This window comes from Pan troglodytes, chromosome 4 (assembly GCF_028858775.2).
Source record: "Pan troglodytes isolate AG18354 chromosome 4, NHGRI_mPanTro3-v2.0_pri, whole genome shotgun sequence".
Classification (NCBI taxonomy): domain Eukaryota; kingdom Metazoa; phylum Chordata; class Mammalia; order Primates; family Hominidae; genus Pan; species Pan troglodytes.
This window is the reverse complement of record NC_072402.2, coordinates 80,057,711-80,084,208: the sequence shown is the minus strand read 5'-3', so window position 1 is coordinate 80,084,208 and position 26,498 is coordinate 80,057,711.

Here is a 26,498-nt window from a genome sequence, read left to right as displayed (position 1 = left end):
CCAGGCTGGCTGTTAGAAGCAGCTATCCCATTTCTACATCTCTGAATTTCTCACATCTTTTATACTCTTCTTTGGAAGCAGGAAGACAGTATCAAAAAGTTTTGCTTCACATGGGCATGTTATTTCAGATGTCCATTGATAATAATTTATTTGGCCATCTTGCTACTATATACTATGAACTTCCAGATTCCTATCATGTGAATATTAATGAGACTTTGACTCATTCTGCCCCAGTTAATCTAGATAACCCCAGTTTTCTCCCGTTTTCCTTAGAGTCTTTGCCTACAACACATCTGCTGGTGCCAATTTTTGTTTTGAACGGTATTCTTGGTTGCAAGCCAGGGAAACCAACTCAGGCATCTTAGCCAGAAAAGGAATACTAGGGCCTCATAGAATTGGCAGGATGCTGGAGACCAGGCTCAGAAATTGAAACATAAACCAAGGTAGCTTTGGGAAGTCAGGATGCAGGAAATACAATTGTCTCTTGAAGAACACTCTTCCCAGAATTTAGCTGCTGGGGTTGGCACCTCCCCCCAACTTTTGTTTCCTCTCTTACCATATGTTCTTTGCACACACCAGCTCCTTTTTGCCTTCCACCATGAGTGGAAGCAGGTTGAAGCCCTCACCAGAAGCAAATGCTGACACCAAGCTTTTTGTACAGTCTGCAGAACTGGGAGGCAAATAAACCTCTTTTCCTAATAAATTGTCCAGCCTCAGGTATTCCTTTACGGTAACACTACATGGAGTAAGACAGAAGATACGTACTGAGGAGTGGGCTGTTGCTATAAAGGTACCTGAAAATGTGGAAGCATCTTTGGAACTGGGTTGGAAGAGTTTGGAGGGCTCAGGAGAAGATAAAAAAGTGAGGGAAAGTTTGGAACTTTAAGAAGTTCTGGTTAAGAAGACTGGTTAAATGGTTGTGACCAAAATGCTGATAGAAATATAGACAGTAAAGGTCATGCTGATGAGGTCTCAGATGGAAATTAGGAACTTATTGAGAACTGGAGCAAAGGTCACCCTTTTTTCCCCTTAGCAAAGAACTTGGCTGCATTGTGTCCATGCCCTGCAACTTGTGGAAAGCTGAATTGGAGAGTGATGAACTAAGGCATCTGGTGGAAGAAATTTGTAAGCAGTAAAGCATTCAAGAAGTGACATGGCTGCTTTTAACAGCTTATTATCAGATATGAGAGCAAAGGAGTGACCTAAAGTTGGAATTTATAATTAAAAGGGAAGAAGAGCATAAAAATTTGGAAAATTAGCAGCCTAGCCAAGTGTTAAAGAAGGAAAGAGCATTTTCATGGGAGGAATCCAGAGGTGCAGCTGAGATGCCATTTGCTAGAGAGATTTGCATGGCTAAAAGGGAAAAAGTCTCCTATGGCATTTTAGAAATATTTGAGGCAGCCCCTCCCATCACAGGCCCAGAGGCCTAGGAGTACAGAAAGATTTCAGGGGTCAGGCCCCAGCACCACTGCTCTGTGCCACCTCAAGATGCTGTTCCCTGCATGTTGGCCCCTCTGGCTCCAGCTGAGGCTCAAAGGCCCCCAGGTATTGCTTGGGCAGCTGCTTGGGAGGGTGCAGGTAGTAAGCCTTGGTGACTTTGTGACATTAAGTCTGCAGATGTGCAGAATGCAAGAGCGGTAGAGGTGTGGCAGCTCCACCTAGATTTCAGAGGATATATGGGAAGCCTGGGTGCCCACAGAGAAGTCTGCCACAGGGGTAGAGTTCCTGAAGAGAACATTTACTAAGGCAATGCTGAGCAGAAATGTGGGGTTGGAGCCCCCAAAGAGAGTCCCACTAGAGCACTATCTAGTGAAGTCCTGGGAGAACGGCTGCTGCCTTTGAGACCCCAGAATTATGGAGCTACCATCAGTGTGTGCCTTCAGCCTGGAAAAGCCACAGACATTGAACTCCAACCCATGAGGACAGCCACGTGTGCTGCAATGGGCAAAACATGGGGGCAGGGCTCCCAGAGGCCACAGGAGTCCACCCCTTGCTTTGAGTGTGCTTCGGACAGGGGAGATGGAGTCAAGGGAGATTATTTTGGAGCTTTAAGATTTAATGTCTAACCTGTTACCCCTTTCTTTTGGCTGATTTCTCCCCTTTGGAATGGGAATGTTTACCTAATACCCATGCAGCTATTCTGTCTTGGAAATAAATAACTTGTTTTTGATTTTACAGGCTCACAAGCTGTAAGAAACTTGCCTTAAGTCTCAGATGAGACTTTTGACTTTTGGATTGATGCTGGAACAAGTTAAGGCTTTTGGGGACTATTGGGATGAAATGATTGTATTTTGCAGTGTAAGAACGACATGAGATTTGAGAAGCCAGAGGTGGAATGCTGTAGTTTGTATATGTTTGTCTCCCAAAACTCATGATTTTTTTTTGATAGAAACAATAAGATACTTTTATCTTCAAAGTACTTGATAAATTCACAGAAGAAAATAGTTTCTATATCCACCCATTACAGATTAAGAACAAAAGAGATTGGGAAAAGATCTGTTTAACATTTCTCTATATGATTGGGAAAATATCTAGCTTAACTTCTTTTTTAAAAATTTTTTTAAAATTAAAAATTTCTAATTTTTTAATTTTTAAATTATATTTTAAATTCTGGGGTACACGTGCAGAACGTGCAGTTTTGTTACATAGGTATACACATGCCCTGGTGGTTTGCTGTAGCCATCAACCCGTCACCTACATTAGGTATTTCTGCTAATGCTGTCCCACCCCTAGCCCCCCACCCCCTGACAGGCCCTGGTGTGTGATGTTCCCCTCCCTATGTCCATATATTCTCATTGTTCAACTCCCACTTTTGAGTGAGAACATGTGGTGTTTGGTTTTCTGTTCCTGTGATAGTTTGCTGAGAATAATGCTTTCCAGCTTCATCCATGTCCCTGCAAAGGAAATGAACTCATCTTTTTTATGGCTGCATAGTATTCCATGGTGGATATGTGCCACATTTTCTTTATCCAGTCTATCATTAAATTCAGTCTCCAATCTTAGAAGTGGAGTCTAGTGGGAAGTGTTTGGACTTGGGGACAGATCCCTCATGAATGTCTTGGTGCCATCCTCAGAGCAATGAGTGAGTTCTCACTTTGTAAGTTCCCTTGAGAGCTGGTTGTTTAAAAGAGTCTGGCACCTCCTTCCTTTCTTTCTTGCCCTTGCCATGGTGCCTCCTCACCAGAGAACATCTCTCTCTGCACACACCAGTTTCCTTCCACTGCAGCCATGCATGGAAGCAGCCTTAGGCCCTCACTAGATGCAGATGCTGGCACCATGCTTCTTGTACAGTTTGCAGAACTATAAGCCAATAAACCTCTTTTCTTTATAAATTATCCAGTCATGTAGAGGCTTGTGCTTGTAATCATAGATACATGGGAGGCTGAGGTGGGAGGATTGCTTGAGCTCAGGAGTTCGAGACTAGCCTGGACAACATAGCAAGATCCCTCATCTCTAAAAAAAAAATTAGCCAGCTGCAGCAGTGTGTGACTATAACCCCAGTTACTGGGGAGGCTGAGGCAGGAGGGTATCTTGGGCCCAGGAGTTTGCAGCTACAGCAAGCTATGATCATGCCACCATACTCCAGTCTGGGGGACAGAATGAGATCTCATCTCTTAAAAAAATTACCCAGCCTCAGGTATTTCTTTATAGCAACACTATGTGGACCAAGACAGTGGGGTTAAAGTGGGACTCAGGGAAAGAGTGAGGGACAGTGATTGGGTGAAACTCAATTGGGTGAAACTCAGATAAGTATTTAAAAGTGAAGTGAAGATGAGGTTAAGGATGAAGTCAAGGTCAGAAATGGGGTGAGAGTTAGGAATGGGATAAAGGTTAGGAAAGGTGTGAGGGCCAGAAATTGTGTAAGGGTCAGGAATAAAGTGAGGGGCAGGGAAGAGTCGTATTACTTATATATCAATGGCATCTTATCATTCTGCACATCAAAAGGTTCACAGCATCTACACAGTTTTGTCAAGTTATGAATCATTCTTAGTTGGGGATGGGCTTGATATGATGCATTGAGATTTGTCACCCATTTCATTCCCTTCTGTGTTCCTCTTACATCACAGTGTTTGGGAAGGCTAAAAATGAAACTCTTCAGATTCCCTTGCTATTAGGGTACTCGATGCATCTTACTTCCTCTTGAGACATTTGGAAAGCAGAAAGGGAGGAAGACCTTTATCCTTGTGGCAGTGGCAGCTGATGTGGGCATGAGTTTTTGAAGGACCCACAGTCATGATTTACAATTCAGCCACCATCTTGGAGAGGAAGGGACAGCTGTGACATTGGCAGTAAGGCTGGATGTTGTGCAAGTAGGTTCCTCATCTTGAAATTGCAGACATGGTGGTGTGACCTTGAGGTCAAAAGTCTAGCTGAGATCTCCAATTCTGCTCCTCCAGTCTTTCCAATCATTTTTTTAAAAAGCTGTAGTGTAAATAGTTCATTTTAAACGGTATAATCACCCTATAACTTTCATTTCTGTTTTTTAAAAATAGGCTGCACCTATAATTATAATTAAGTTAATTTAGTGCAGACTGGGAAATATAACAAAAATTAAGCACATTCTCTGGGACTGGTATAATATTAACTCTGGAAATTTGGCACCCATCCCCACCTGCTAGAATTTGCTGGCATGGAAACACATTCCTACTCCTGGCACAGTGCCTAATGCAAAACAGGAGCTCAGTTCATGAGCACTGAACAGATAAATACCAGTAGAAGTAATAAACAGAAGTTTTATACCAAAATAATGTATAAAAATGAGCTTTAAGAAAAATAGGAGTCATGTAAGGAAGTTTGGGAGGGGTATAAAGGGAGTTTAATATTTTAATACAAAGCAACTTCCAATTATTTTTAAGCATCTAAATCTTTGTATTAAGGCCCTTCCTGTTTGAAATAACTATGGTGGTTTCCATTTTCTATAATCTTGAATGACACAGAGGACAGACAACTAATCTGAAGTAAGGAACGATAGAAAGGCTGACAAATTTACTAGGTTTTATAACTTCAATTTTTCAATGCTTGATTATCCCACAAGAGGGCTGATCCACGGCATTGCAACAGCATTGGCTACTGATTTGAAAACTCTTTGATACCTGCATGGGTAGAATATGGAGGACCCCATAAACATTGTCTCCCATTCAGGGTGGGGTAGAGGAGAAACTTGATTTTAGAATATCTGGACCCCTAGGCTTTTTTTTTTTTTTTTTCACACTGGGGGTGAGATGGGGATCTTAGTAAAGAATCACGAGATCAATTTGCACATTCCTTCATGGAAACCAGATAAATGTAGTCTGACTTTATAACAGAGCAAGCATGTCAGGGTGAGGTAGGGACTGAACAGGAAAAAAAGTTAATATTGAGTTAATGTTGATGCCCTTGTAGGTGTGAAGAGGGATTCCAGGAGAATATTTTGTTTTGTTTCTTTTTGTTGTTTCTCAATAGTTTGCTATTCATTGAAGGTGTTTTATAAATGCTAAGCCTAAAGACTCCATAATAAAAAAGCAATGGGATGTTTTAAACTTGACTTGAAGGAGTATCTATATTTGTTTTTAATATTTTTTAACCACATGGTTAAAAATACTAGTCCTTAGTTGCATCTCTTGCACCCTCAGCCCCATTCCCTAAGGAAAGTTCTAACTCATTTAATTTTTTGGAATGTTTTTGAATTAGGTTAGTGATCAGCTGCAGGTGACCTCAAGTGAACGTTAACAAGCTATACGCTATCCTATCTGTGGGTGCTTTGCCAGTGTTTATCTTCAGTTTCCCTAATGTTTGATGTCAGCAGAAATAGACATTTTCTTAGCATTCTGCTAATAGATTGTCAGTCAACCTTCCTTTATTTTGAGAGTAACAGGCACAAAATCAGGAATGGGGAAACAATTTAATACCCTCTCAATGAATTTAGCCCAAGTGGAAGTGGGAAACTTGATTTTGTTGATTTAGGGTAACACGATTTTCTCAGAATTCTGTGACACAGTTATTCCAGGATTTAAATCCCACCAGTTAATGATTATGTCCCTTCCCTATTATCTCCTTCCCTTCTTGGAAGCCTAAGCCTTCTTTGCGGTGGCAGCATGGCAGAGGGATGTGCTGTGTACGGAACCTGGCCCTGGGGAGGGATGTTCCAGCTATTCCGGCCTTCTGCCCTTGCTGGCCTCTGCTCCATAGGACTGGGTAGGCCTGGTCTTGTTCTTTACCTCCCTGCATCCCCTGCATCTTTACCTACTCTCTGGATCCCAGGGTTGTCTCAGACATACAGTCCTTGTTCAGCCATTGCCAGCATCTTCCTGTCATTCTGTGAGGCTTCTGCTGGTCTTCCAGCCCTTCCAGCTGTTTCTGCTTCTCTCCTGGGGGCATAGAACACATTCAGTGGCACCTGCATCTCACAGGTGATGGGCAGGCCTCGGCAAGGCTCCCTCATGGCCATCTGCCTGTGCACCTCCCGTGGCCCTGGCTGCTCTCCTCCTCAGGTACCAGTTTGGATGGGAGAGTTCTTTCTGAGTGTGCAGTCTCTCTGAATATAACCGGGAAGCTAGGCAGTGACTCTCCTGATCTTTGGGTTTTCCCAAACCTACATGCGGTTTTAGTACGGGCTACCCCCTGACCCCAGGACTCAGAGCCAGGAAGCATCTATGCACCACTTATACCCCCTCCAGATCTCTCTGGTAAAATTTTTTATCCTCTTTTGGATACTCCTACATCTTCAGCATTATTTTCCCAATTTATTTATGGATAGACCCCTGCCTTCCAGCATTTTTCCTTAATATGTAAAGCTGATATTTTAGAATAAAAATAAATTTTCTCTTTTGGGATCCTGGTGTTTGTAAATCAAAAGCATTTTGGTTTTTAGACTATTGACTCTGCTACAGATCTACAAATACCTGCTTAGATGCTCAAAAGTAAAAAACAAGACTGCTCTCTTGGTATTAGCTCTGCTTAGAGCAGAAAACTGTTGGTGCTGTCTGAGTGGTAGGAAACCACCTGGACCATTCTGAAGAGTAGAGCTTAATAGAAAAATATTATTTTGCTACATGAGATGACTCATTTTACTTTTGGGTATCATCCTTTTAGAAAATCATGGTGATAGAAAATAAGAATTACAATTATTTTAATGCCTTTCTGGGGGCGGGTGATGAGTGGAAAGCTTTTGTCATCCTTTTTCTATTTCCTTATCCCTCCTTCCTGCCCTCTCCCCCTCCCTCCCTTAGTTTCAAGAGAGGCTAATCAGAATAGTTTTTAAGCAGAGCAGATCGTTTCCCTGAATAAAACAGAGTTCTGTTAATTAAGGACAAAAGGGAGAATGGATGTTGGATGGGCCACTAGGTGTCTCTGCTGCAGATGGCTTCCATGGCTCAGAAGCCCAGCTCGGTGGATGTCCTCCAGCTCCAAAAGCTGGCAAAAGCTCAAAGCCCCATTGCTTGTATTTTGTCTGTGCTTTGAGCTTCTCTCCAGTCTCCCTGTGCAGGCATCATCCTAGAACCATCACCTTAGTTCTTCCTCCATGTACCATGGGCTGGCTCAAGCCAGAGGAGCCAGATGTTTTTCCGGGCTTGTCCTTGGTTTCAGTTATTGGCTTGGAAGTCATACCTTTTCCTAGGGAACTCTTAGTGAAACTCACCAACTGTCCTTGAGCATGGTAGAATTGTTATTTTGATGGCTCCCTGTAAATCATGTTCCTGGTACTCACACCCTTGTGTAGTGTCTTCCCATATTGGCTGTGGTCTAGGCCATATGACATGCTGTGGCAATGGGACATCAGCAAATGTCATGCCAAAGGGTTGATGAGCACTTGTGCACTGAGGCTTGTCTTCTTGGAACACTGCACACCACTATTTAAGAAATGCAGTCTACCCTGTTGGAGAAGCCACATGGATGAGAACTGAGATGTTCCAGCCGACCACCCCGGGTATTCTCCAGACATGTGAGTGTGGCTCTCTTGGACCTTCTTGCTCCAGATAAACTGCCAGATGAGCAGATATTTTAATTCCTTTTTGATAGGCAGTGAGACAGCTCACTGTAACCATGTGAGCTCTCTTAGAGGAGACACTAGAAGAGCTGCCCATCTGAAGTTACCTGCAGAATTCTAAGTAAATAAATGGTTGCTGTTTTAAGATACTAAGTTTTGGGGTGGTTTGCTATGCAGAAATAGAAAACTGAGACATCCTGGATATTGTTCAGAGAAGTTATGGCTTGGGTAAGTGTTATGTGTTGTTCATACCCCTATCTGCAAAGTTGCGGTTTTAGCGAGCACTTGTTTACTTGTTTTTGGACATTAAGCGAGTACTTGTTTTTGGACATTATGCATCAATTTCTTCTACTTTTGGCACAATACTGGGATTTTACTTAGGGAAATCAATTATTCAATGTATCACATGCAGTTCCTTTGGCCACAGTGTTTGGACCAGAATAGGTGGGTGACCTAATTGAGGACAATTAAAGATCAGATCCAAAACTTATGTTCAAACTCTCGCTTCATCCAGAAGACAGACTCTGAAGTTAGGAAAGATCTCAGGAAACTGGTTCAGCTTTTCTCTTTGGGAATGAAGACACACCTGAAAGGCGTTAGAAACATATTGAATTTGTACTGAAGGAATCCTCCCTGTAGAGCTGGTGAGAATGTTAGCTGATGCTGCCATTTTCAGAGTAATCTGGCTGTACTAAGTAAAATAAAGCACATATACCTTTGAGCTAGAAACATGTATCCCGGGAAAATGCTCACGTAAGTCTAAAAGGGGACACCGATGAAGAGCTTCATCAGAGCAGTTTCTACTAACAGGGAAATAGCATAGGTGTCAAAAGCGAGGAGAAGGAATAAGTAAAACATGTTAGCATGTTATGCAGCATGCAAAAGTAATGATGTAGATTTTACACTTACTATTGTTAAGATCTGTCCATGCTATTCTCTGCAAAAATAAGAAATAGCACAATACAATTTCTATATTGGAATAATACATGAATGCACAAGAAACACTCTTTTTCAGGAAAACAGATCTATTACAGCATATATTAAACACATTAAGAAGAATCCTATGGAATGAAAGGAATGTGAAGAGAGCAACGAAGGGGCAAAGTAAAATAAGACAAGAACCTTGCAGATTGGAAATGAGAGTGTGCCAAGAATTGAGGATATAGCTAATTAAACATTTTTACTTGAGGTTAAAAAAGAACCCGAAGTGATTCACTAGTACATGAATGATTTGCAAATGAAGAAAATGTGTACACTTATATATACTTAGACATGAGAAATTACCCAAGAAGAAAGGCATTTCCATGTCATAACTCAAGACAACCAAGAGCCTGCCAAACAACAGGATTCAGGTTAAAATAGCTCTTACTATTTCTCCCAGGAAGTTAATTCATAAAGGAACAATAATAAAAAGGCTGACAAGAGAATATTTTTGTAGGATAGATGAGGAACAAAGACGAATATTTAAAGTGAAAGGAGTTACCAACAACTGAATAGGAACAATGTCAGCTTGATGAAATAAACTTCTCCACTAATGTGAGGGCAGAATTTGATGTTACAATATGATTACCAAAAATATGAGAGGGCAAATGTCAAGAATTTTCCTGATGTTTTTCTTATGGCATTCTATTCTATTTTAGTCTCATGCATCAGTTATCCAAGATGTAATACCAACTGGAATGTACTTGCTGGAAAGAAATAAAAAATTGTATCTCACAACATTGCACATCATGGTAATAGAAAATTTCCTCATTACCTTAAATTTCTGTTCCTAGCATAATAAAAGAGAACACACTGATTCTTCTTTAGGCTATTGCATTTTTCTCATTAGCAAGGAAATAATCAAGAATTAAGTATGGATTGGGGATGGTGGCTCACGCCGGTAATCCTAGCAATTTGGAAGGCCAAGGTGGGATCATCAGTTGAGCCCAGAAGTTTGAGACCCACCTGGGCCACATAGTGAGACCCCTGTCCCTACAAAAAAATAAAAAAATTAGCCAGGCATGGTGGCATGTGCCTGTAGTCCATCTACTCAGGAGGCTGAGACAGGAGAATCCCTTGATCCTGGGAGGTTGAGGCTGCAGTGAGCGGTGACTGTGCCACTGCACTCCATCCTGGGAATAGAGCAAGACCCTGTCTCAAAAAAAAAAAGGGATCCTTGATCTCTTATATTGTTTGTATAATCAGAAATCTAACATGACTGTATCGGAATGTTCTGAAAATTATGATTTTAGAAATACATACAAATAAATTTGTATATAAATGAGCTAATTTCACTTTGAATTATCTCTTTTTTCCTTTTATTGTTTCATTCTTTCTCTTGTAAATTCTGTTTCTTTAACTTCTTTAAATTCTTATAAATTCTGTAATCTTTGCATTCTTTGGATTTATCATTGGTAAAATAAAATTTTAAGTGATCACATATTGTTCTTCAGGGAGGGAATGCAGGATTGAAGAAAAAACTCCCTTACAGAGTTTATATTTTAATGGCTTAATGCTGACTAATTTAGAGTAGAAAATGTTCAATATTGTGATGTAATATGATCAGAAAAATGATTTTTATAAGGTGTTTTTGAAATTTGGTATATTTTTGTCCTGATAATGTTACTTTTGAACATAGCATATTTGCCTGCTGTAACACGATTGGCTATCACACAGATTTAAATATAATTTGGGCCAAATCACATCCTCAAACAAAAGGAATGAATGTCTGATCCAAAAGGTTCAAGCCATAGAGCACCATAGTCCTTGACATACTGTAGATGTTTCAAAGGTTTCTTGAGTTTAATAAGAGCATTAAGCCCTGGGCCGGACATTTTTATAAGCTGAGTATTGAGTACATTAGTATATTCTACTCTTCTCTCATTATTTATAACACCCATGATCCAAAAGTTACATACACTCCCCCCAATGCAATCCTCTTTGTGCCTTCATGCAATCTGCTTCTGGCTCTCCTTCATCCTCAAAGTCCTGCCCCTTGCATAGCCACTTTTATTTTCACCCTTTCTTTTCTCGTTGCCTCTGATGGCTTCCTGTCTTCTCTTGCTCCTTCTAGTTCTCTCTAGCTGGAGGCAGCCTGAGTTTCTGGAGGATACTGAAAGCTGTTAAGGGCACTTGTGGGGTAGCAAACATGAGTCCTACTCTCTTTGTCCCATTATGTAAGAGAAAGAATATTGAACAAGTGCTGGTCTCAAGCTTACTTGGAAATATCTGAAGTTGGGATACCAGGGCCAATATCAAGGTGACTACTAAAAGGGTTCCCCCAGGGAAGCCACTGTTAACAAGCAAACATTATATAGTAAGGTCTGTTGTAATCAGGCAGTAGATAATTCCAAACAAATTACAACATAACAATATTGTCTAGGGTTTTAGATTCATTTGTTGATTCCATAAGCATTTATTGAACACTTACTTGGTGTAAAATTTTTTCCAGGCATTGAAGGGAATGTAATAAAAAGAGCTGCCATTTATTAATTTTCTACTGTATACTAAGCACTTTGCATCTGCTTTTTCTCAACCTTATTGCTACACCAGGATGATATCTGAGTTTTATTTATTGTTATTATTTGTCTAATTTTTAATTTTTGTAGGTACAGAGTAGGTATATATGTTTATGGGGTATGTGAAATATTTTGATACAGGCATACAATGCATAATAATCACATCGGGTGAATGGGATACCCATAACCTCAAGCATTTATCTCTTTGTTTTATTACACACAATCCAATTATACTGTTTTAGTTATTTTTAAATGTACAACAAATTATTGTTGACTGTAGCCACCCTGTGGTGCTATAAAATACTAGATCTTATTCATTTTATCTAAGTATATTTTTTACCCCATTAACCATCCCTATGTTCTCCCTCCCCCACACTGTCCTTCCCAGTCTCTGGTAATCGTCAGTCTATTCTCTGTCTCCATGAGTTCAATTATTTTAATTTTTAGCTCCAACAAATAAGTGAGAATATATTAAGTTTGTCTTTCCGTGCCTGGCTTAGTTCATTTAACATAATGGCTTCCAGTTCCATCCATGTTGTTGCACATGACAGGATCTCATTCTTTATTATGGCTGAATAGTAATCCACTGTGCATATTAACTACATTTTCTTTATCCATTAGTCTGCTGATGGACACTTGGGTTACTTCTCAATCTTCGCTATTGCGAATAGTGCTGCAATAAACATGGGAATGCAGATATCTCTTCAGTGTACTCATTTCCTTTCTTTTGGGTATATACCCAACAGAGGGGTTGCTGGATTTTATGGTAGCTCTATTTTTCGTTTTCTTTTCTTTTTTTTTGAGATGGAGCCTCGCTCTGTCGTCCAGGCTGGAGTGCAGTGGCACGATCTCGGCACACTGCAAGCTCCGCCTGCTGGGTTCACGCCATTCTCCTGCCTCAGCCTCTGGACTAGCTGGGACTACAGGTGCCCGCCACCACGCCCGGCTAATTTTTTGTACTTTTAGTAGAGACGGAGTTTCACGGTGTTAGTCAGGATGATCTGGATCTCCTGACCTCGTGATCTGTCCGCCTTGGCCTCCCAAAATGCTGGGATTACAGGCGTAAGCCACCACGCCTGGCCCTCTATTTTTAGTTTTTGAGGAACCTCCAACCTGTTCTCCATAGTGGTTATTCTAGTTTACATTCCCACCAACAGTGTACAAGAGTTCCCTTTTCTTCACTTACTCACCAGCATTTGTTATTGCCTGGCTTTTGAATAAAAGCCATTTTAACTGGGGTGAGATGATATCTCATTGTAGTTTTGATTTGCATTTCTCTGGTGATCAATGATGTTGAGCACCTTTTCACAGACTTGTTTGCCATTGATATGCCTTCTTTTGAGAAATGTCTATTCAGATCCTCTGCCCATTTTTAAATCACATGATTAGATATTTTCCTATAGAGTTGTTTGAGCTCCTTATATATTATAATTATTAATCCCTTGTCAGATGGATAGTTTGAAAATTTTTTCTCCCATTTTATGGGCTGCCTTCACTTTGTTGGTTGTTTCCTTGGCTGTGTAGAAGCTTTTCAATTTGATGTGATCCAATTCATTCATTTTTTGCTTTGGTTGCTTGTGCTTGTGGGGTATTACTCAAGAAATCTTTGTCCATACCAATGTCCTGGATAGTTTCCCGTGTTTTCTTGTAGCAGTTTCATAGTTTGAGGTCTCAGATTTGATTTTTGTATATAATGAGAGATAGGGTTTTAGTTTTATTATTCTGCATATGGATATCCAGTTTTCCCAGCACCATTTATTGAAAAGGGTGTCCTTTCCCTAATGGATGTTCTTGACCCCTTTTTCAAAAATGAGTTCACTGTAGAGGTATGGATTTGTTTCTGGGTTCTCTATTCTGTTACATTGGTCTCTGTGTCTGTTTTTATGCTAGTACCATGCTGTTTTGGTTACTATAGCTTTGCAGTATAACTTAAAGTCAGGTAATGTGATTCTTCCAGTTTTTTTTTTTTTTCTTTTTGCTTAGGATAGCTTTGGCTATTCCGAGTCTTTTATGGTTCCATATAAACTTTAGAATTGTTTTTTTCTAGTTCTGTGAAGAATGTCATTGGTATTTTGATAGAGATTACATTGAATATGTAGATGGTTTTTGATAGTATGGACATTTAAGAATATTGATTCTTCCAATCCATGAACATGGAATATCTTTCCATTTGTTGTGTCATCTTCAATTTCTTTCATCAGCGTTTCATAGTTTTCATTGAAGAGATCTTTCACTTCTTTGGTTAATTCCTAGGTATTTTATTTTATTTTTAGCTGTTGAAAGCGGGATTACTCTCTTGATTTCTTTTTAAGATTATTCACTGTTGGCATATAGAAATGCTACTGATTTTAGTATGTTGATTTTGTGTCTTGTAACTTTACTGAATTTATCAGTTACAATACCTTTTGTGGAGTCTTTACATTTTTCCAAATATAAGATCATATCATCTGCAAACAAGAATAATTTGACTTCTTCCATTCCAGTTTAGATGCCCTTTATTTCTTTCTCTTGTCTCCTCTGGCTAAGACTTCCAATACTATGTTGAATAACAGTGGTGACAGTGTCATGTTCCATATCTTAGAGGAAAGGCTTTCAGTTTTTCCCTATTCAGCATGATACTAGCTGTGGGTTTGTCATATATGGTTTTTATTGTGTTGACATATGTTCCTTCTATACTCAGATTTTTGAGGGCTTTTTAAATTGTGAAGGGATGTTGAATTATATTCAATGCTTTTTCAGCATCAATTGAAATGATCATATGGTTTTTGTCCTTCATTCTGTTGATGTGATGTATTACACTGATTGATTTGCTTATGTTGAACCTTCCTTGTTTCCCTGGAATGAATCCTACTTGGTCACAATAAATGATCCTTTTAATGTGTTATTGAATTTGGTTTGCTATTCTTATATTGAGGATTTCTGCACCAATGTTCATCAGAGATATTGGCCTGTAGTTTTCTTTCTTTTTTTTTTTTTTGATATGTCTTTTTCTGGTTTTGGTGTCAGGGGTAACACTGGCTGCATAGAGTGAGTTTGGATGTATTCTTTCCTTCTCGATTTTTCAGAGTAGTTTGAGTAGAATTGGTATTAGTTCTTCTTTAAATGTTTGGTAAAATCCAGCAGTGAAACCATTTGGTTCTGGGCTTTTCTCTGCTGAGAGACTTTTTATTATGGCTTCAACCTTGTTACTTGTTATTGGTCTGTTCAGGTTTTGGATTTCTTCATGGTTCAATCTTGGTAGATTTTATGTGTCTAGGAATGTATCCATTTCTTCTAGGTTTTCCAATTTATTGGCATATGGCTGCTTATAGTAGCCTCTAATGATCGTTTGAATTTCTGTGGTATTGATTGTAATGTCTCCTTTTTCATCTCTGATTTTATTTATTCAGGTATTCTCTTTTATTTTTAGTCTTGCTAAAGGTTTGTCGATTTTCTTTATTTTTTCAAAACACCAACTTTTCATTTTGTTCATCTTTTGTATTGTTTTCTTTGTTTCTGTTTCATTTATTTCTGCTCTGATCTTTATTATTTCTTTTCTTCTACCAATTTTGGGTTTGATTTGCTCTTCCTTTTCTAGTTCTTTAAGATACATCATTAGGTTGTTTAATTGAAGTTTTTCTACTTTTTTTGATGTAGGTGCTTATAGCTATAGACTTTCCTCTTAGTACTGCTTTCACTGTATCCCATGGGTTTTGGTATGTTGTGTTCCATTATCCTTTGTTTCAAGAGATTTAAAAATTTCCTTCTTAATTTCTTCATTAGCCCACAGGTCATTAAGGAGCATATTGTTTAATTTTCATGTGTTTATATAGTTTTCAAATTCCCCTTATTTTTTATTTCAAGTTTTATTCCATTGTGGTCAGAGAAGATACTTGATATAATTTCATTTTTTTTTTGAATTTTTAAAGACTTGTTTCGTGGCTTAACATATGGTCTTTTCTGTGCTGAGGAGAAGAATGAGTATTCTGCAGCCATTGGATGAAATGATCTGTAAATATCTATTGGGTCCATTTGGTCTATAATGCAGGTTAAGTTCAATGTTTCTTTGTCAATATTCTGTCTGGAAGATTTGTCAAAGGCTGAAAGTGGGATGTCGAAGTCTCCACCTATTATTATATTGGGATCTATCTCTCTCTTTAGCTCTAATAATCTTTGCTTTATACATCTGGGTTCTCCAGAGTTGGGTGCATATATTTGCAATTGTTATATCTTCTCGCTGACTTGACCCCTTTATCATTAGATAATGACCTTGTTTGTCTCTTTTTATAGTTTTTAACTTTAAATCTATTTTGTCTAAGTATAGCTACTCCTGCCCTTTTTTGGTTTCTATTTGCATGAAATATCTTTTCCATCCCTCTATTTTCAGTCTATGTGTGTCTTTAGAGGCAAAGTGTGTTTCTTGTACACAATAGATGGTTGGATCTTGTCTTTTTAAATCCATTCAGCCAGTTTATGTCTTTTGATTGGAGAGTTTAGTCCATTTACATTCAATGTTATTATTGATAAGTAAGGACTTAACTCCTGCCAGTTTGTTATTAGTTTTCTGGTTATTTTGTGGTTTTCTCTTCTTTCATTCCTTCTTGTCTTCCTTTTAGTGAGGGTGATTTTCTGCAATGGTGTGTTTTAATTTCTTGCTTTTTATTTTTTATGTATGTGTTGTATGTTTTTTATTTGAGGTTACTATGATGCTTACAAATAATATAACCCACTTATTTTAGACTGATGGCAACTTAACACTGATTGCATAAACAAACTAACAAACGAGCAAAAAGCAAATGAACAAAAACTCTGCGCTTCATTTTTGTGTTTTTTATTATTTTATTTAACTTTAAATTCTGGGATACAAGTGCAGAACGTGTAGGTTTGTTACATAGGTATACGTGTGTCATGGTGGTTTGCTGCACCTATCAAATTAATCCATCATCTAGGTTTTAAGCCCCGAATGCATTAGCTATTTGTCCTAATGCTTTCCCTCCACTCATCCCCTAACCCCCTGACTGGCCCCAGTGTGTGCTGTTCACCTCCCTGTGTCCATGTGTTCTTATTGTTTAACTCCCACTTATGATTGAGAACATGCAGTGTTTGGAAAAACTCTGCACTTTAACTTCATCCTCCTACTTTTTAACTTTTTGTCACTTGTATTTATATTTTCTTGTATTGTGTATGTCTTGAAAAGTTGTTGTAGTTATTATTTTTGATTAGTTTATGTTGTTGTCATTCTACTTGACATGAGTAGTTTACACACCACAATTACAATGTTATAATATTCTGTGCTTTTCTGTGTACCTACTGTTACACAGTAATAGGGAGTTTTGTACCTTCAGATGGTTTCTTATTGCTCATTAATGTCCTTTTCTTTCAGATTGAATCACTCCCTTGAGCATTTCTTGTAGGACAGGTCTGGTATTGATGAAATCCTTAGCTTTTGCACTTCTGGGAAAATCTTTAATTTTCTTTCATGTTTGAAGAATATTTTCACCAGATATACTATTCTAGTTTAAAAGTTTTTTCCTTCAGCACTTTAAATATGTTGTGCTGCTCTCTCCTGCTCTCTCCTGTAAGGTTTCTACTGAGATGTTTGCTGCCAGATATATTGGAGCTCCATTGTATGTTATTTGTTTCTTTTTCTCTTGCTACTTTTAGGATCCTTTCTTTAACCTTGACCATTGGGAGTTTCATAATTAAATGTCTCAAGTTCTTTTTTGGGTTAAATCTGCTTGGTGTTCTATAACTTTCTTGTACTTGAATATTGATATCTTTTTCTAGGTTTGGAAAGTTCTCTGTTATTATCCGTTTGAATAAACTTTCTGCTGCGTCACTCTCTCTACCTCCTCTTTAAGGCCAGTAACTCTTGAATTTGCCCCTCTAAGGCTATTTTCTAGATTTGGTAGATGTGCTTCATTGTTTTTTTAAATTCTTTTTTCTTTTTTTTCATTATACTTTAAGTTCTAGGGTACATGCGCACAACGTGCAGGTTTGTTACATAGGTATACATGTGCCATATTGGTTTGCTGCACCCATCAACTCATCATTTACATTAGGTATTTCTCCTAATGCTATCCCTTCCCCAGCCCCCCACCCCCCGACAGGCCCTGGTGTGTGATGTTCCTCGCCCTGTGTCCATGTGTTCTCATTGTTCAATTCCCACCTATGAGTGAGAACATGTGGTGTTTGGTTTTCTGTCCTTGTGATAGTTTGCTGAGAATGATGCTTTCCAGCTTCATCCATGTCCCTGCCAAGGACATGAACTCATCGTTTTTTATGGCTGCATAGTATTCCATGGTGTATATGTGCCACATTTTAATAATCCAGTCTATCATTGATGGACATTTGGATTGGTTCCAAGTCTTTGTTATTGTGAATAGTGCCACAATAAACATACGTGTGCATGTGTCTTTATAGTAGCATTATTTATAATCTCCTGGGTATATACCCAGTAATGGGATGGCTGGGTCAAATGGTATTTCTAGTTCTAGATCCTTGAGGAATCGCCACACTGTGTTCCACAATGGTTGAACTAATTTACACTTCCACCAACAGTGTAAAAATGTTCCTCTTTCTCCACATCCTCTCCAGCATCTGTTATTTCCTGACTTTTTAATGATCACCATTCTAACTGGCGCGAGATGGTATCTCATTGTATTTTTGATTTGCATTTCTCTGATGACCAGTGATGATGAGCATTTTTTCAAGTGTCTGCTGGCTGTTTTTTTATTATTATTTTTTCTTTTGTTTCCTCTGACTATGTATTTTCAAATATCCTGTCCTCATGTTCACTAGTTTTTTCTTCTGCATGATCACTTCTGCTGTTAAGAGACTCTGATGCATTCTTCAGTAGGTCAATTGCATTTTCAACTCCAGAATTTCTCTTTGATTCTTTTAAATTATTTCAATCTGTTTGTTGAATTTATCTTATAGGACTGTGAATTCCTTCCCTGTGTTATCTTGGATTTCATTGAGCTTCCTCAAAACAGCTATTTTGAATTCTCTGTCTGAAAGATCACGTATCTTTGTCTTCCCAGGATTGATCCTTGTTGCCTTATTTAGTTCATTTGGTGAGGTCATGTTTTCCTAGATGATCTTGATGCTTGTGGGTGTTTGTCAGTGTCTGGGCATTGAAGAGTTAGTCATCTATTGTAGTCTTTGCAGTCTGGGCTTCTTTACACACATCCTTCTTGGGAAGGCTTTCCAGGTATTCAAAGGGACTTGGGTATTGTAATCTAAGTTTTTGATCACTGCATCTGTATCTGCATTAGGCGGCATCCCAAGCCCAGTCATGCTGTGGCTTTTGCAGACTTATATAGGTACTGCCTTGGTGGTCTTGGATGAGACACGAAAGATTACTCTGGATTACCAGGCAGAGACTCTTCTTCTCTTCCATTTATTTTCTGCCAAACAAACGGAGTCTCTCTCTCTGTGCTGAGCTGCCTGAAGCCAGGGAATGCTGACATAAGTATCTCTGTTGTGGCCACCACCACTGGGACTGTGCTGGGTCAGATCTGAAGCCAGCATAGCAGTGGGTATTGCCCAAGGTCTGTAGTAACCACTGCCTTGCTACCAGTTAGGTTCACTCAAGGCCCTAAGGCTCTACAATTAACAGGTGGAAAAGCCAGCCAGGCTTGTGTTCTTCTCTTCAGGATGCTGAGTTCCCCCTGCCCCTGGGTGGGTTCAGAGATGCCATCCAGGAGCCAGGGCCTAAAGTTGGAAACCTTAGGATCTACCTGGCGCACTAGTCTACTGCAGCTGAGCTGGTACCCAAGCCACATGACAAATTCTTTTTTTTAATTTTATTATTATTATACTTTAAGTTTTAGGGTACATGTGCACAATGTGCAGGTTAGTTACATATGTATACATGTGCCATGCTGGTGTGCTGCACCTAATAACTCGTCATTTAGCAGTAGGTATATCTCCTAATGCTATCCCTTCCCCCTCCCCCCACCCCACAACAGTCCCCAGAGTGTGATGTTCCCCTTCCTGTGTCCATGTGTTCTCATTGTTCAATTCCCACCTATGAGTGAGAACATGCGGTGTTTGGTTTTTTTTGTCCTTACGATAGTTTACTGAGAATGATGATTTCCAATTTCATTCGTGTCCCTACAAAGGACATGAACTCATCATTTTTTATGGCTGCATAGTATTCCATGGTGTATATGTGCCACATTTTCTTAATCCAGTCTGTCATTGTTGGACATTTGGTTTGGTTCCAAGTCTTTGCTATTGTGAATAGTGCCGCAATAAGCATACGTGTGCATGTGTCTTTACAGCAGCATGATTTGTAGTCTTTTGGGTATATACCCAGTAATGGGATGGCTGGGTCAAATTGTATTTCTAGTTCTAGATCCCTGGGGAATCGCCACACTGACTTCCACAATGGTTGAACTAGTTTACAGTCCCACCAACAATGTAAAAGTGTTCCTATTTCTCCACATCTTCTCCAGCACCTGTTGTTTCCTGACTTTTTAATGATTGCCATTCTAACTGGTGTGAGATGGTATCTCATTGTGGTTTTGATTTGCATTTCTCTGATGGCCAGTGATGGTGAGCATTTTTTCAGCCACATGACAAATTCTGTGCCACTATTCCTTTCCCTTTTCATAAGCAAAGGAATCTCTCCATATGGTCATCACCACTTCAGGATTATGATGAGTACTTCCTGGCTACTGCTGATGTTCACTCATGGCCCAAGCACTCTTCAGTTAGCTTGTCATAAATGCTGGGCCTGGGAGTCTCCCTTCAGGGCACTGGGCTCCCCTCTGGCCCAGGGAGTGTCCATAAATGCCATCTAATGGCATCTTGGGGTCTCCATTTCCAAGAGCCAAGGCCTGGAACTGGGGACCCCAAAAGCCCGTTTAGTGTTCTATGCCACTGTGGCTGGGCTGGCACTTAAGCTTTGAGACAAAGCCCCCTTTACTATTCCCTTTCCTTTTCTCAAGCAGAAGGAGTCTCTCCCAGTAGTCACCATGGCTGGGAATGTGCTGGGCCACACCTAAAGCCAGCATAGCCCTGGGTTTCACCAAAGGCCCACAGCAAATACTTCCTGGCTATTACTGCTGACTATTCAGGGCTCAAAGGCTCTTTAGACGGCAGGTGATGAATCCTGCCAGGACTGGGTCCTTCCCTTCAAGGCAGCAGGTTCCCTCCTTGCCCAGAATATTTCTAGAAATGTCATCTGGGAGCTAGGGCCTGGAATGGGGGCCTCAGGACTCCTTTTGGTGGCCTATCCTACTGTGGCTGAGCTGGTAGCCAAATTGCAAGACAGTCCTCTTTTCTCTTCCATTTCTTCTCCTCAAGTGGAAGGAAGGAGTCTCTTGTGGAGCTGCAAGCTGCACTGCCTGGGGTTGGGAGAGGGTGGGGTGCAAGCACTGCCTTGGCCATCCTGGCTGGTGTCTCACTAGGTCATGTGTCCCCCACATCCACTGGCTCCACGCCTAGCACAGCGCCAGGACTTGCCCACAAATTGCAGTCCCTGTGGCCTGGACTGTCTTTCAAGTTTATTTAGAACCCAAAGCACTTTAGCCCACTGTGGCAAGGCTTGTTTTATCTCAGGTTCCAACCACTAGGATGGATGATTCCCCTTTGGTTAGGGCTAGTGTAAATGCTCCCTTCATGGGCACTGGCTGAGTTCTGCCCAGTATTTCTTTCTGCTGTTAAAGGGCAACACTGGGTCCCAGTGCAAAGTCCCACAGTCATTGCACTCTGTCTCTCAAGTGCACAGATTCTCTCTCCACACCACATGGCTGCTGCTGGGGGATGGGGGAAGGTTGACATTGGCAATTCAAGGCTGTCTTTCCTACCCTTTTTTAATGCCCCTTTCAGTGATATGAAATGAAAACCAGGTACTGTGATTTATCATCTGGTTTTTGGTTCTTATGAAGTGTTCTTTTGGCTGTGTGTGTGTGTGTGTGTGTGTATAGTTGTTCAGTTTGGTGTTCCTGTGGGGACGACAACTGGTGGGGGCTTCTATTTAGCCAGCTTGCTCTGTCTTCCAATTGATATCTCTATTTTAGAAATGAGAAAATTGAGAAAGTGAAGGTTAAACAGGTTAAGTGATAATGCACAGACATTTTGATGAGGCTTCTAAATGCATGATCTTAACATAGTATACCACCCTGGAGACTGGATCCCAACCCAGACATATTTTCCTGCAAATGGAAATACAATTTGGTGTGATCACAAATCTGAGCAATGTTATGGAAACTGAGATGGGAGAGGAGATCATTTCTGAGGCCATTACAAAAGAGTAAGACCCAATGGCTCTGCAACATGCACTGGCGTTTGCACATGGCCCAGTGCCCATTTCCTGCACTCCCCAGCCAGTGCAGGAAAGTTTTCTAAAATTTGATTTTATGTATTTGTGTGCTTTCTCAAATCCTTTTTGGAAGAAGGCAGCGTACAACTAAATAAATCCATTAAACATAGTCAGTATTGGTATGCATGAAGTTGAAGTGCATATAAGTGGTCTTCAAAAAGTTTGTGGAATATGTGTATTATGAAAAAAACTATGCATAGATTTCAAAATTATTTTTTAACAAACTTATACTAACTTTTTATGACATGTCTGTATAGGATTCAATTTGAGGCACTATCAGAGCAAAATGAATTCTGCTGAAATTGAAGCAAGGAGAAACATTAAATTTACAGTGAAGCTTGGGTTGAAAAATGGTGAAGTAATTGATGCTTTAAAGAAAGCTTGTAGGGACAATGCCTTAAGGAAATCAGAAGTTTACAAACAGATAACTCATTCTGAGAAAGGACAAGATAATGTTGATAATGAAGCCCACAGTCGCAGACCATCCACATCAAGTTTTGAGAAAAAACAAACCAACCAACCAATCTTGTTTGTGCCTGTATTAGTCCATTCTCACACTGCTATGAAGAAGTACCTGAGATTGGGTAATTTATAAAGAAAAGAGGTTTAATTGGCTCACAGTTCTACAGGCTGTACAGGAAGCAGGATGATGGCCATCTGCTCAGCTTCTGGGGAGACCTCAGGAAACTTACAATCATGGCAGAAGGCAAAGGGGAAGTAGGCATGTCTTACATGGCTAGAGCAGGAGGAAGAGGGATGGGGAGGGGGAGATGCGACACACTTTTAAACAACTAGATTTTATGAGAACTCTATCACCATGACAGCACCAAGGGGGATGGTGTTAAACTATGAGAAACTGCCCCTGTGACCCAATCACCTCCCACCAGGCCCCTTTTCAAATATTGGGGATTACAATTCAACATGAGATTTGGGCAGGGAAACAGATTCAAACCATATCAATGGGGAAGACCAGCGATTAACAGCAGAAACAATAATCAACGCCATAGATATCTCAATTGGTTCAGCTTACACATTTCCAATGGAAAAATTAAAGTTCAGCAAATATTCCAGTCAATGGGTGCCAAAACTGTTGCAGCCAGATTAGTTGAAGACAAAAGCAGAACTTTCAATGGAAATTTTAAACAAGTGAAATATCCCAAAGCATTTATTTGGAGAATTGTCCCTGCCAAATCTCATGCTGAATTGTAATCCCCAATGTCAGTGGTGGGGCCTGGTGGGAGATGTTTGGGTCATGGGGGAGTATCCCTCATGACTTGGTGCTGTCCTTGGCAATAGTGAGTGAATTCTCATGAGATCTGGTTGTTTAAGTGTGTGGCACCTCCCTGCCAACCCTGCACTCTGTCTCAGCATGTGAGGTGCCTGCTCCCCCTTCACCTTCTGCCATTCTTGTAAGCTTGCTGAGGCCCTCTTCGGAAGCCGAGCAGATTCTGGTGCCATGCTTCTTGTACATCCTGCAGAACCATGAGCTAATTAAACGACTTTTCTTTATAAATTAACCAGTCTCAGTTATTTCCTTATGTCAATGCAAAAATGGCCTAATACACAGGGGGATGAAACACTGCTTTACCAACATGATCCTGAAGACAAACACAATCAAAGCAGTGGCTACCAAGAGGTGGAAGTGGTCAAGAGCCAAGGCTATGGCAATGGTTTCTTGAAATGCTTAAGGCATTTTGCTTGTTGACTTTCTGGAGGATCAAAGAATGGTAACTTTTGTTTATTATGAGAGTGTTTTGATAAAGTTAGTCAAAACTTTGCCTAGAAATGTCTGGGAAAGTTTTGCCAGAGACTTCTTCCCCACCACGACAATATTCCTGCTCATTTCTGTCATCAAACAAAGGTGATTTTGTGAGAGTTTTGATGGGAAATCATTAGGTATCTACCTTATAGTCCTGATTTGGCTCCTTCTGACTTCTCTTTGTTTCCTGATCTTAAATAAATTTGTAAAGGGCACTCATTTTTTTTTTCAGTTAATAAAGATTGCATTGACATGCTTAAGTTTCCAGGATCCTTGGTTTTTTAGGGATAAACTACATGGTTGGGATCATCACTCAGAAGAGTGTCTTGAACTTGATGAATCTTTTGTTAAGAAATAAAGTTCATATTTAAAATTTTTATCTTTTAATTCCATTTTACATGAACTTTTTGAAGTCCCCATTCACACTCGTTTTTGTGAATATAATAATCTACATAAATTAACTTGTCTATAAATCAATAATATGAGAATTCTTCATATAGCTTGCAAATCTTATGCCAGTATTCAGGTTAAATCACAGACTAGCTATACATTTTTCAGAAGTCTTTCTAATGTCACTTTGCCTCAGAACATCTTCAAAGAAGTGAAAAAAAGATTGTAGTTGATGGAAATCTAAGAGGATTATAATAAAGAAACAACTCTGTGTTTTCAAAAGAACCCCTTAAGGTCACATTTAGCTGCAGCTTCTGATGAGATTGAATTATAAATTTAATTAGAAAAATATAAAATTACTATTATTTACAGTGCTGGCAAATTAAAATAATAGATTTATATAATAGAAGAAAAAGAGTAAGTTAATAAAGTCCCTGCTAAGGAAAGTGAAAACCTAGAGGCAAAATTTTAATTTAATTTTTTGGCATCCATTGATTTTTTTCCCCACTTCTTGAATAGTTCACTCTAAAACAGCAACAATATGTAAAGAATGAAATCTCAACACTGATTACATTACAGAAATGTTCTTGAATTATTTGTAATGTTCTTTCATCTTTTCTGCCTCTAGGGGGGAGTGTGTTTTCAACAATTCTGGCCTCAGAAGGTATTTTATTGTGGGCCACAGGCTTCACAGGGGTATTCTCGAATACAACTTTAGGGCTGGCTCAACAAGGGAGAAAAGGCCCTTTGAAAATCTAGGTGGGTTCTTAGTTTAGAGGTTGCAGCCAAGATGCCAAGGGAGAAGAGTTGCAGAGACTGTTACAGTTGGTGGTGGAGAAAACTTACTTCTGATAGAATTTTTAATACACTTCAAAGAATCACATGTTAGTTTTCCTATATTAATGCTGTCTTTCCTGGTAGTGAGAAATAACATATAGACAGTAATTTCATTTCATAGAGCTGGAAAATAAACCGTTGAATACTTTATAGAAAACTTGCCACCTTATTGTAGTAGCTTTAAAAAAAATAAAACATGGTTTGTGGATATTAAGTAAAACATTTCTAAACCTCATAAAAAGTCTATTAGTTTCTGAAATATCCTGTTTAGAGCTAACATTGTCTTTCTTTCAAATGGCTAATTTTCTTTCATTTTGCAGCATTTTCCCATAACTTTCCTTTGGCTTCATTCAACAACTGAAGCCAGAAAGGAAGCACCTAGTAAAAAGGTTACCACTCTTTTGAATGTTAAAAAAATACTTATTTTTCCCCATTTCAGTGTTTTACAGAATTGAAAGAAATAATATTTAAAAATTGAGTCAAATAAATAAGTTATTTCTATTTTTTCCTTTTGGTTCATTTTTGTGATTAAAGTGCTGCAAAAATTCTATTACAAAATGTTATTTTTGGGTTTATTGTGCTGTATTAGCCTCCAAACTTAGCTATATATATATATATATATATAAATTTGATATAAAGAATGTTATTACTTAGAGTAGAAATTAACTTTGTTCCCAACACTTTCACATGATGTAACTGGTGGTCCTTGGTTTATTTTGAATACAATCCCATTTAAAAATATTCTCAGGGGATGAAGAGGTATTTAAGTATATAACTTATACTGTTTGGGCCTTAATTCATCTAGAGAGTAAGGGGTGTCAGGCTGGGTGACTTAAGTCTTCTGGCCTGAAGATTTAGAACTACATATTTACACAAACTTTCAGTTGGTTGCAAAAATTCTAACTTGATGGAAAGTAAACAAACCCGTAACGTTGAAATCCATACACTTACATTACTTGGTGGGTCTTCCCGTAATCTTGTGACTCTTTTCATTTGAAAAGGTTTTTTAAAAACCCTAATTGTTGCTCACTGGAATTCTTAAGGGGTGTTTTGAGCCTCAGCAAAAGCATAACACTGGCTTTTTGTTTTTTTAATTCGTTCCGCTGCTTGGTTTGGGGTCTCTTCCCTTCCGCAGCTTGGTCTTGTTGGTGCTCTTGAGTGTGACAAACTGCAAGTCGAGAGCTCTTGTCCAAAAGCTGCGGAGAGGCTACGGGCACTCACCCTTACTTAAGCGCACTGCCCTGCTGTTGAACTGCAGGCGAGGCTAGGTAGCATCTGGGATGGGACAGGCGTTCACACCGGTGCCACTGAAACCCCAGACTCTCCGCATAAACCCACACCACACGCGGCAGAATCATATCGCCATTGGCTGGTGTTCCGCAGACACAGGGCATACCGCAGAGTAATAGGAAACACTGGTTCCTACCACTGTGGCCAGTGGTAGGACTGGGTCTCCGAGGCAGGACCTTTCTTGGAGTCTCGGAACCCCAGCACAGTGCCTGGCAACCAGTTTTGAAATCCATTAAGACCCTTGGAATTCATGATTTAGTTCTTGTTTTGTTGTTGTTGTTGTTTTTTAAATCTGTGCTGCCATAAACGCCTGCCCTTCTGCAAATTCAGGAAAGATTTAATTGCTGTGGAGCACTAAATCTCAATTTCCAGTGTGTGTGGATTACCCTGTTTGTGGAATTAAATTTTATATAGATGTCTCTTTTGCTCCTGGTTAGTGGCTCT